This window comes from Oncorhynchus tshawytscha, linkage group LG13, assembly GCF_018296145.1.
Source record: "Oncorhynchus tshawytscha isolate Ot180627B linkage group LG13, Otsh_v2.0, whole genome shotgun sequence".
Lineage (NCBI taxonomy): Eukaryota > Metazoa > Chordata > Actinopteri > Salmoniformes > Salmonidae > Oncorhynchus > Oncorhynchus tshawytscha.
In genome coordinates, this window is record NC_056441.1 from 87,482,296 (window position 1) to 87,489,795 (window position 7,500).

The 7,500-nt window shown below is 44.9% G+C and overlaps 1 protein-coding gene across 2 annotated transcripts in view; it reads left to right on the plus strand.

The window, feature by feature from the left end:
- usp32 (ubiquitin specific peptidase 32) overlaps window positions 1-7,500 on the plus strand; it is a 92,475-nt gene that overhangs the window by 24,395 nt on the left and 60,580 nt on the right. The window lies entirely within an intron of this gene.

Below are 7,500 nucleotides of genomic sequence, written 5' to 3' on the forward strand. Positions count from 1 at the left end.
CCTCACTACTGTATAGAGCCTCTCTACTGTATAGAGCCTCGCTGCTGTTTTTTTCACTGTCTTTTTACTGTTTTATTTCTTTACTTACCTATTGTTCACCTAACACCTTTTTTGCACTGTTGGTTAGAGCCTGTGACAAACAATTAGATTTGATTAGAGGGAAATGGTGGAAACCAGAAGTGCTGTCTGGAATTTGAGTCCCTCTGCAATAAGGGTTACTAAACCAAGAGTCTGGGGTTGTGTTCCAAATGGAACCCTATAAATGGAACCCTATAAATGGAACCCTATAAATGGAACCCTATTCTCTATAAATGGCACCCTATTCTCTATAAATGGCACCCTATTCTCTATAAATGGCACCCTATTCTCTATAAATGGCACCCTATTCCCTAGAAATGGCACCCTCTTCCCTATATAGTGCACTACTTTTGACCAGTCGTTCACTATATAGGGAATAGGGTGCCATTTGGGATACAACCATTGTAGCCGTGTTCGGGCGACCTCAGTGACTCGTGATACAAGGTTGTTTTTAGACTACTCCAGTTCATACTGTAGCCAGCTGGTTTATTGCTTTTCCCCAGTTGGCTGTTCAATATTTCTAGTTCCACTTTCCAGTCAGAGGCTCTCTCTTCCTGCTCTGGTTTCTGTCCAGTTAGGTTAAAGGAAGAACTACAACACACTGTCAAATGCCTATTCCCAATTACACGCACACGCAAACACGCTCGAAAGCACGCGCAAACACACACACACACACACACACATGAGCACACGCAAACACACAGATGCTACCTGACTGACTTTATCAGTGACTAAACGTGTGTGTGTGTGTGTGTGTGTCAGTCAGTGACTGGGTCATTAAGGCTGACTGACACAGGACTATTCTGCGGTGGACATTGTTTGAGGAAGTGAAATAAAATGCTTGGCCCTGTGTTCACAATAGTAACCCAACCCTTAGGGCTTGGTGTGTGTCATTTCCATTGAAACAGTCTTGGTCGATATTCAATCAAAGACCATTTTAGATCTGCAAAAATACATGTTTTGCTCAACATACTCAGCAACAAGAAATCCAAGTGCAATATGCAGATATCGCTCCGCCATTTCCTGGTTGCAAAAATGTGAATAGTGCTCCTAATTTGTTTGTGTCAAAACAACCAATGTACAGTCTAGGTAATCATTGTACCATATAAACTGCCGTGAATTTGTTTTTATTGATTTGGATTGAAAACAACTGGTCCAGGAAACATGGGTATTGATTTGGATTGAAAACAGCTGGTCCAGGAAACATGGGTATTGATTTGGATTGAAAACAGCTGGCCCAGGAAACATGGGTATTGATTTGGATTGAAAACAGCTGGCCCAGGAAACATGGGGTATTGATTTTGATTGAAAACAGCTGGCCCAGGAAACATGGGTATTGATTTGGATTGAAAACAGCTGGTCCAGGAAACATGGGTATTGATTTGGATTGAAAACAGCTGGCCCAGGAAACATGGGTATTGATTTGGATTGAAAACAACTGGCCCAGGAAACATGGGTATTGATTTGGATTGAAAACAGCTGGCCCAGGAAACATGGGTATTGATTTGGATTGAAAACAGCTGGTCCAGGAAACATGGGTATTGATTTGGATTGAAAACAGCTGGCCCAGGAAACATGGGTATTGATTTGGATTGAAAACAGCTGGCCCAGGAAACATGGGTATTGATTTTGATTGAAAACAGCTGGCCCAGGAAACATGGGTATTGATTTGGATTGAAAACAGCTGGCCCAGGAAACATGGGTATTGATTTGGATTGAAAACAACTGGCCCAGGAAACATGGGTATTGATTTGGATTGAAAACAGCTGGCCCAGGATACCTGGCTATTGACTTGGATTGAAAACAGCTGGTCCAGGAAACATGGGTATTGATTTGGATTGAAAACAGCTGGCCCAGGAAACATGGGTATTGACTTGGATTGAAAACAACTGGCCCAGGAAACATGGGTATTGATTTGGATTGAAAACAGCTGGCCCAGGATACCTGGCTATTGACTTGGATTGAAAAGGGCACTTGGTCTCTCCTGCTTGATTGTTAATCAATAGGCTAGCAGAAGGTTGTGCTGGCAGCCTTACTACAGGAGGATATTAAAATGTCTTCCCAGCAGAGTCTGCATCCTAAAGGGCAGAATATCCCCCTTTTTTTTTTATAGTGTACTACTTTTGACTAAGACCCATAGGGAATAGGGTGCCATTTGGGACATCGCTACAGTGTTCAAATAGGCAGGAAGGCAGACATTTTTAGATTTGATTTAAAATATAAAAAAATTACCAGCGAGACCACAGCAAGTCCGATTCAGTCTGAGATTTAAAGTGCCTCAGCTGTACGATGGTAGTAGACAGAGAGGTTCAGTGGAGGAGATGTTATTATACTGAGTGGCGCTGCAGACCCTTCGCTAGTCTTTTTTATTTTTAGATGTTTTCTTCCCACAACAACGTGTGATTTCAGAGAAAGTGTGGGGACATTTTATACCTAGCTGCTCAAAAAGGCTGTGTGGGCGTGCTGTGTGTTGAATGTTTAACTAAGGGAGTGTAGTGGTTGTGTTTTGGGTCCATCAGGGAGCAGACTCCGGCCAGGGCTGTTCATCTTGTGGCATTAGGAAACCCTCCAGCTGTGTCCATCCACTAGGTCTGACAGCAGGGCCCGGCTAGGGGCCACTGTGATTAGTGGGACCACAGGGCCAGGCTAGGGGCCACTCCGTCACTTTGATTTAGTGGGACCACAGGGCCCGGCTAGGGGCCACTCCGTCACTGTGATTTAGTGGCACCACAGGGCCCGGCTAGGGGCCACTCCGTCACTGTGATTTAGTGGGACCACAGGGCCCGGCTAGGGGCCACTCCGATTAGTGGGACCACAGGGCCCGGCTAGGGGCCACTCCGATTAGTGGGACCACAGGGCCCGGCTAGGGGCCACTCCGATTAGTGGGACCACAGGGCCCGGCTAGGGGCCACTCCGATTAGTGGGACCACAGGGCCCGGCTAGGGGCCACTCCGTCACTGTGATTAGTGGGACCACAGGGCGTGGCTAGGGGCCACTCCGTCACTGTGATTAGTGGGACCACAGGGCGTGGCTAGGGGCCACTCCGTCACTGTGATTAACACACAGGGAGGGAGTCAGGCCACACATTACCGTACACATCCATCATCATCATCATCAGGATCTTGTCACACATCGTTGATTATGTTTGGCATCTTTTCCCTGGTAATCCAAATGTTGTGAACCCATTCATTATTCATACGCTCTGATGAAGGAAGCCTATATAACATAGTAAATGAGTTGTGAATCGATTCATTATTTTTTTTTTCACCTTTTTATTTAACCAGGTAAGCTAGTTGAGAACAAGTTTTCATTTGAGAGAGGTATTCTTACAGGACACCGGATAAGACAGGAGAAATACTCCAGATATAACAGACTGACCCTAGCCCCCCCGACGCATAAACTACTGCAGCATAAATACTGGAGGCTATGACAGGAGGAGTCGGGCCTTTAAACAGCTTGGCAAATTCAAGAAAATTATGTCATGGCTTTCGGAGCTTCTGATTGGCTAATTGACATAATTTGAGTCAATTGGAGGTGTACCTGTGGATGTATTTCAAGGCCTACCTTCAAACTCAGTGCCTCTTTGTTGACATCATGGGAAAATCCAAAGAAAGAAGCCAAGACCTCAGAAAATTGTAGACCCCCACAAGTCTGGTTTATCCTCGTAAAACTGACCATCCTACCGATCCTCGACTTCCGCGATGTCATCTACAAAATAGCCTCCTACACTCTACTCAACAAATTGGATGCAGTCTATCACAGTGCCATCCATTTTGTCACCAAGGCCCCATGTCTACCCACCACTGCGACCTGTATGCTCTCGTTGGCTGGCCCTCGCTTCATACTCGTCGCCAAACCCACTGGCTCCAGGTCATCTCTAAGTCTCTGCTTGGTAAAGCTCTGCCTTATCTCAGCTCACTGGTCACCATAGCAGCACCCACCTGTAGCACGCGCTCCAGCAGGTATATCTCTCTGGTCACCCCCAAAACCAATTCTTCCTTTGGCCGCATCTCCTTCTAATTCTCTGCTGCCAATGACTGGAATGAACTACAAAAATCACTGAAGCTGGAGACTCTTACCTCCCTCACCAGCTTTACGCATCAGCAGTCAGAGCAGCTGACAGATCACTGCACCTGTACATAGCCCATCTGTAAATAACCCATCCAATCTACCTCATCCCCATACTGTACTTATTTATCTTGCTCCTTTGCACCCCAGTATCTCAACTTGCACATTCATCTTCTGCACATCTACCATTCCAGTGTTTAATTGCTATATTGTAATTCCTTTGCCACCATGGCCTATTTATTGCCTTTACCTCCCTTATCTCACCTCATTTGCACATGCTGTATATAGACTTTTCTACTGTATTATTGATTGTATGTTTGTTTATTCCATGTGTAACTCTGTGTTGTTGAATGTGTTGAACTGCTTTGCTATATCTTGGTCCAGGTCGCAGTTGTAAATGAGAACTTGTTCTCAACTAGCCTACCTGGTTAAATAAAGGTGTTCTCAACTAGCCTACCTGGTTAAATAAAGGTGTTCTCAACTAGCCTACCTGGTTAAATAAAGGTGTTCTCAACTAGCCTACCTGGTTAAATAATGGTGTTCTCACCTGGCCTACCTGGTTAAATAAAGGTGTTCTCACCTGGCCTACCTGGTTAAATAAAGGTGTTCCCACCTGGCCTACCTGGTTAAATAAAGGTGTTCCCACCTGGCCTACCTGGTTAAATAAAGGTGTTCCCACCTGGCCTACCTGGTTAAATAAAGGTGTTCCCACCTGGCCTACCTGGTTAAATAAAGGTGTTCTCAACTAGCCTACCTGGTTAAATAAAGGTGTTCTCAACTAGCCTACCTGGTTAAATAAAGGTGTTCTCAACTGGCCTACCTGGTTAAATAAAGGTGTTCTCAACTGGCCTACCTGGTTAAATAAAGGTGTTCTCAACTAGCCTACCTGGTTAAATAAAGGTGTTCTCAACTAGCCTACCTGGTTAAATAAAGGTGTTCTCAACTAGCCTACCTGGTTTAATAAAGGTGTTCTCAACTAGCCTACCTGGTTAAATAAAGGTGTTCTCAACTAGCCTACCTGGTTAAATAAAGGTGTTTCCTCCTGGCCTACCTGGTTAAATAAAGCTGTTCCCACCTGGCCTACCTGGTTAAATAAAGCTGTTCCCACCTGGCCTACCTGGTTAAATAAAGGTGTTCCCACCTGGCCTACCTGGTTAAATAAAGGTGTTCCCACCTGGCCTACCTGGTTAAATAAAGGTGTTCCCACCTGGCCTACCTGGTTAAATAAAGGTGTTCTCAACTAGCCTACCTGGTTAAATAAAGGTGTTCTCAACTAGCCTACCTGGTTAAATAAAGGTGTTTCCTCCTGGCCTACCTGGTTAAATAAAGGTGTTTCCTCCTGGCCTACCTGGTTAAATAAAGGTGTTCTCAACTAGCCTACCTGGTTAAATAAAGGTGTTCTCAACTAGCCTACCTGGTTAAATAAAGGTGTTTCTTCCTGGCCTACCTGGTTAAATAAAGGTGAAATAAAAAAAATCCTTGGACGCTGGAGGAAACAGGTACAGAAGTATCTAAATCCACAGTAAAACGAGTCCCATATCGACATAACCTGAAAGGCCGCTCAGCGAGGAAGAAGCCACTGCTCCAAAACCGCCATAAAAACCGCCAGACTACTGTTTGCAACTGCACATGGGGACAAAGATTGTGCTTTTTGGAGAAATGTCCTCTGGTCTGATGAAACAAAAATAGAACTGTTTGGCCATAATGACCATTGTTATGTTTGGAGGATAAAGGGAGAGGCTTGCAAGCTGAAGAGCACCATCCCAACCGTGAAGGACTGGGGGTGGCAGCATCATGTTGTGGGGGTGCTTTGCTGCAGGAGGGACTGGTGCACTTCACAAAATAGATGGCATCATGAAGTAGGAAAATTATGTGGATATATTGAAGCAACATCTCAAGACATCAGTCAGGAAGTTAAAGCTTGTTCGCAAATGGGTCTTCCAAATGGACAATGACCCCAAACATGCTTCCAAAGCCCTGACCTCAATCGAAAGTTTGTGGGCAGAACTGAAAAAGCATGTGTGAGCAAAGAGGCCTACAAACCTGACTCAGTTACACCAGCTCTGTCAGGAGGAATAGGCCAAAATTCACCCAACTTATTGTGGGAGACTACCCAAAACATTTGACCCAAGTTAAATAATTTAAAGGCAATGCTACCAAATACTAATTGAGTGCATGTAAACTTCTGACGCACTGGGAATGTGATGAAGGAAATAAAAGCTGAAATAAAAAAGAATTCTCTCTACTATTATTTTGACATTTCACGTTCTTAACATAGTGGTGATCATAACTCACCTAAAACAGGGAATTTTTACTAGGATTAAATGTCAGGAATTGTGAAAAACTGAGTTTAAATGTATTTGGCTAAGGTGTATGTACACTTCTGTCTCAACTGTACCTGCTGGAGCACGTTCTACGGGTAGGTGCTGCTATGGTGACCAGTGAGCTGAGATAAGGCGGAGCTTTACCTAGCAAATATTTATAGATGACCTGGAGCCAGTAGGTTTGGTGACGAATATGAAGCGAGGGCCAGCCAACGAGAGCATACAGGTCGCAGTGGTGGGTAGTATATGGGGCTTTGGTGACAAAACGGATTGCACTGTGATAGACTGCATCCAGTTTGCTGAGTAGAGTGTTGGAAGCAATTTTGTAAATGACATCGCCGAAGTCAAGGATCGGCAGGACAGTCTGTTTTACGAGGGTATGTTTGGCAGCGTGAGTGAAGGAGGCTTTGTTGCGAAATAGGGTTTATTTTTGGATTGACGATGCTTAATGTGAGTCTGGAAGGAGAGTTTACAGTCTAGCCAGACACCTAGGTATTTGTAGTTGTCCACATATTTTAAGTCAGAACCGTCCCGAGTAGTGATGCTAGGCGGGCTGGTGTGGGCAGCGATCGGTTGAAGAGCATGCATTTAGTTTTACCAGCGTTTTAAGAGCAGTTGGAGGCCATGGAAGGAGAGTTGTATGGCATTGAAGCTCGTCTGGAGGTTTGTTAACACAGTGTCCAAAGAAGGGCCAGAAGTATACAGAATGGTGTCGTCTGCGTAGAGGTGGATCAGAGACTCACCCGCAGCGAGAGCGACATCATTGATGTATACAGAGAAAAGAGTCGTCCTGAGAATTGAACCCTGTGGCACCCGCATAGAAAACTGCCTGAGGTCCGGACAACAGGTCACCTGATTTGACACACTGAACTCTATCTGAGAAGTAGTTGGTGAACCAGGCGAGGCAGTCATTAGAGAAACCAAGGCTGTTGAGTCTGCCGAATATGTATTAATACGCTCTGATGAAGGAAGCCAATACAGCATGGTAAATGAGTTGTGAGTCCATGTGTTGACCACTTCTCAAAGCTTC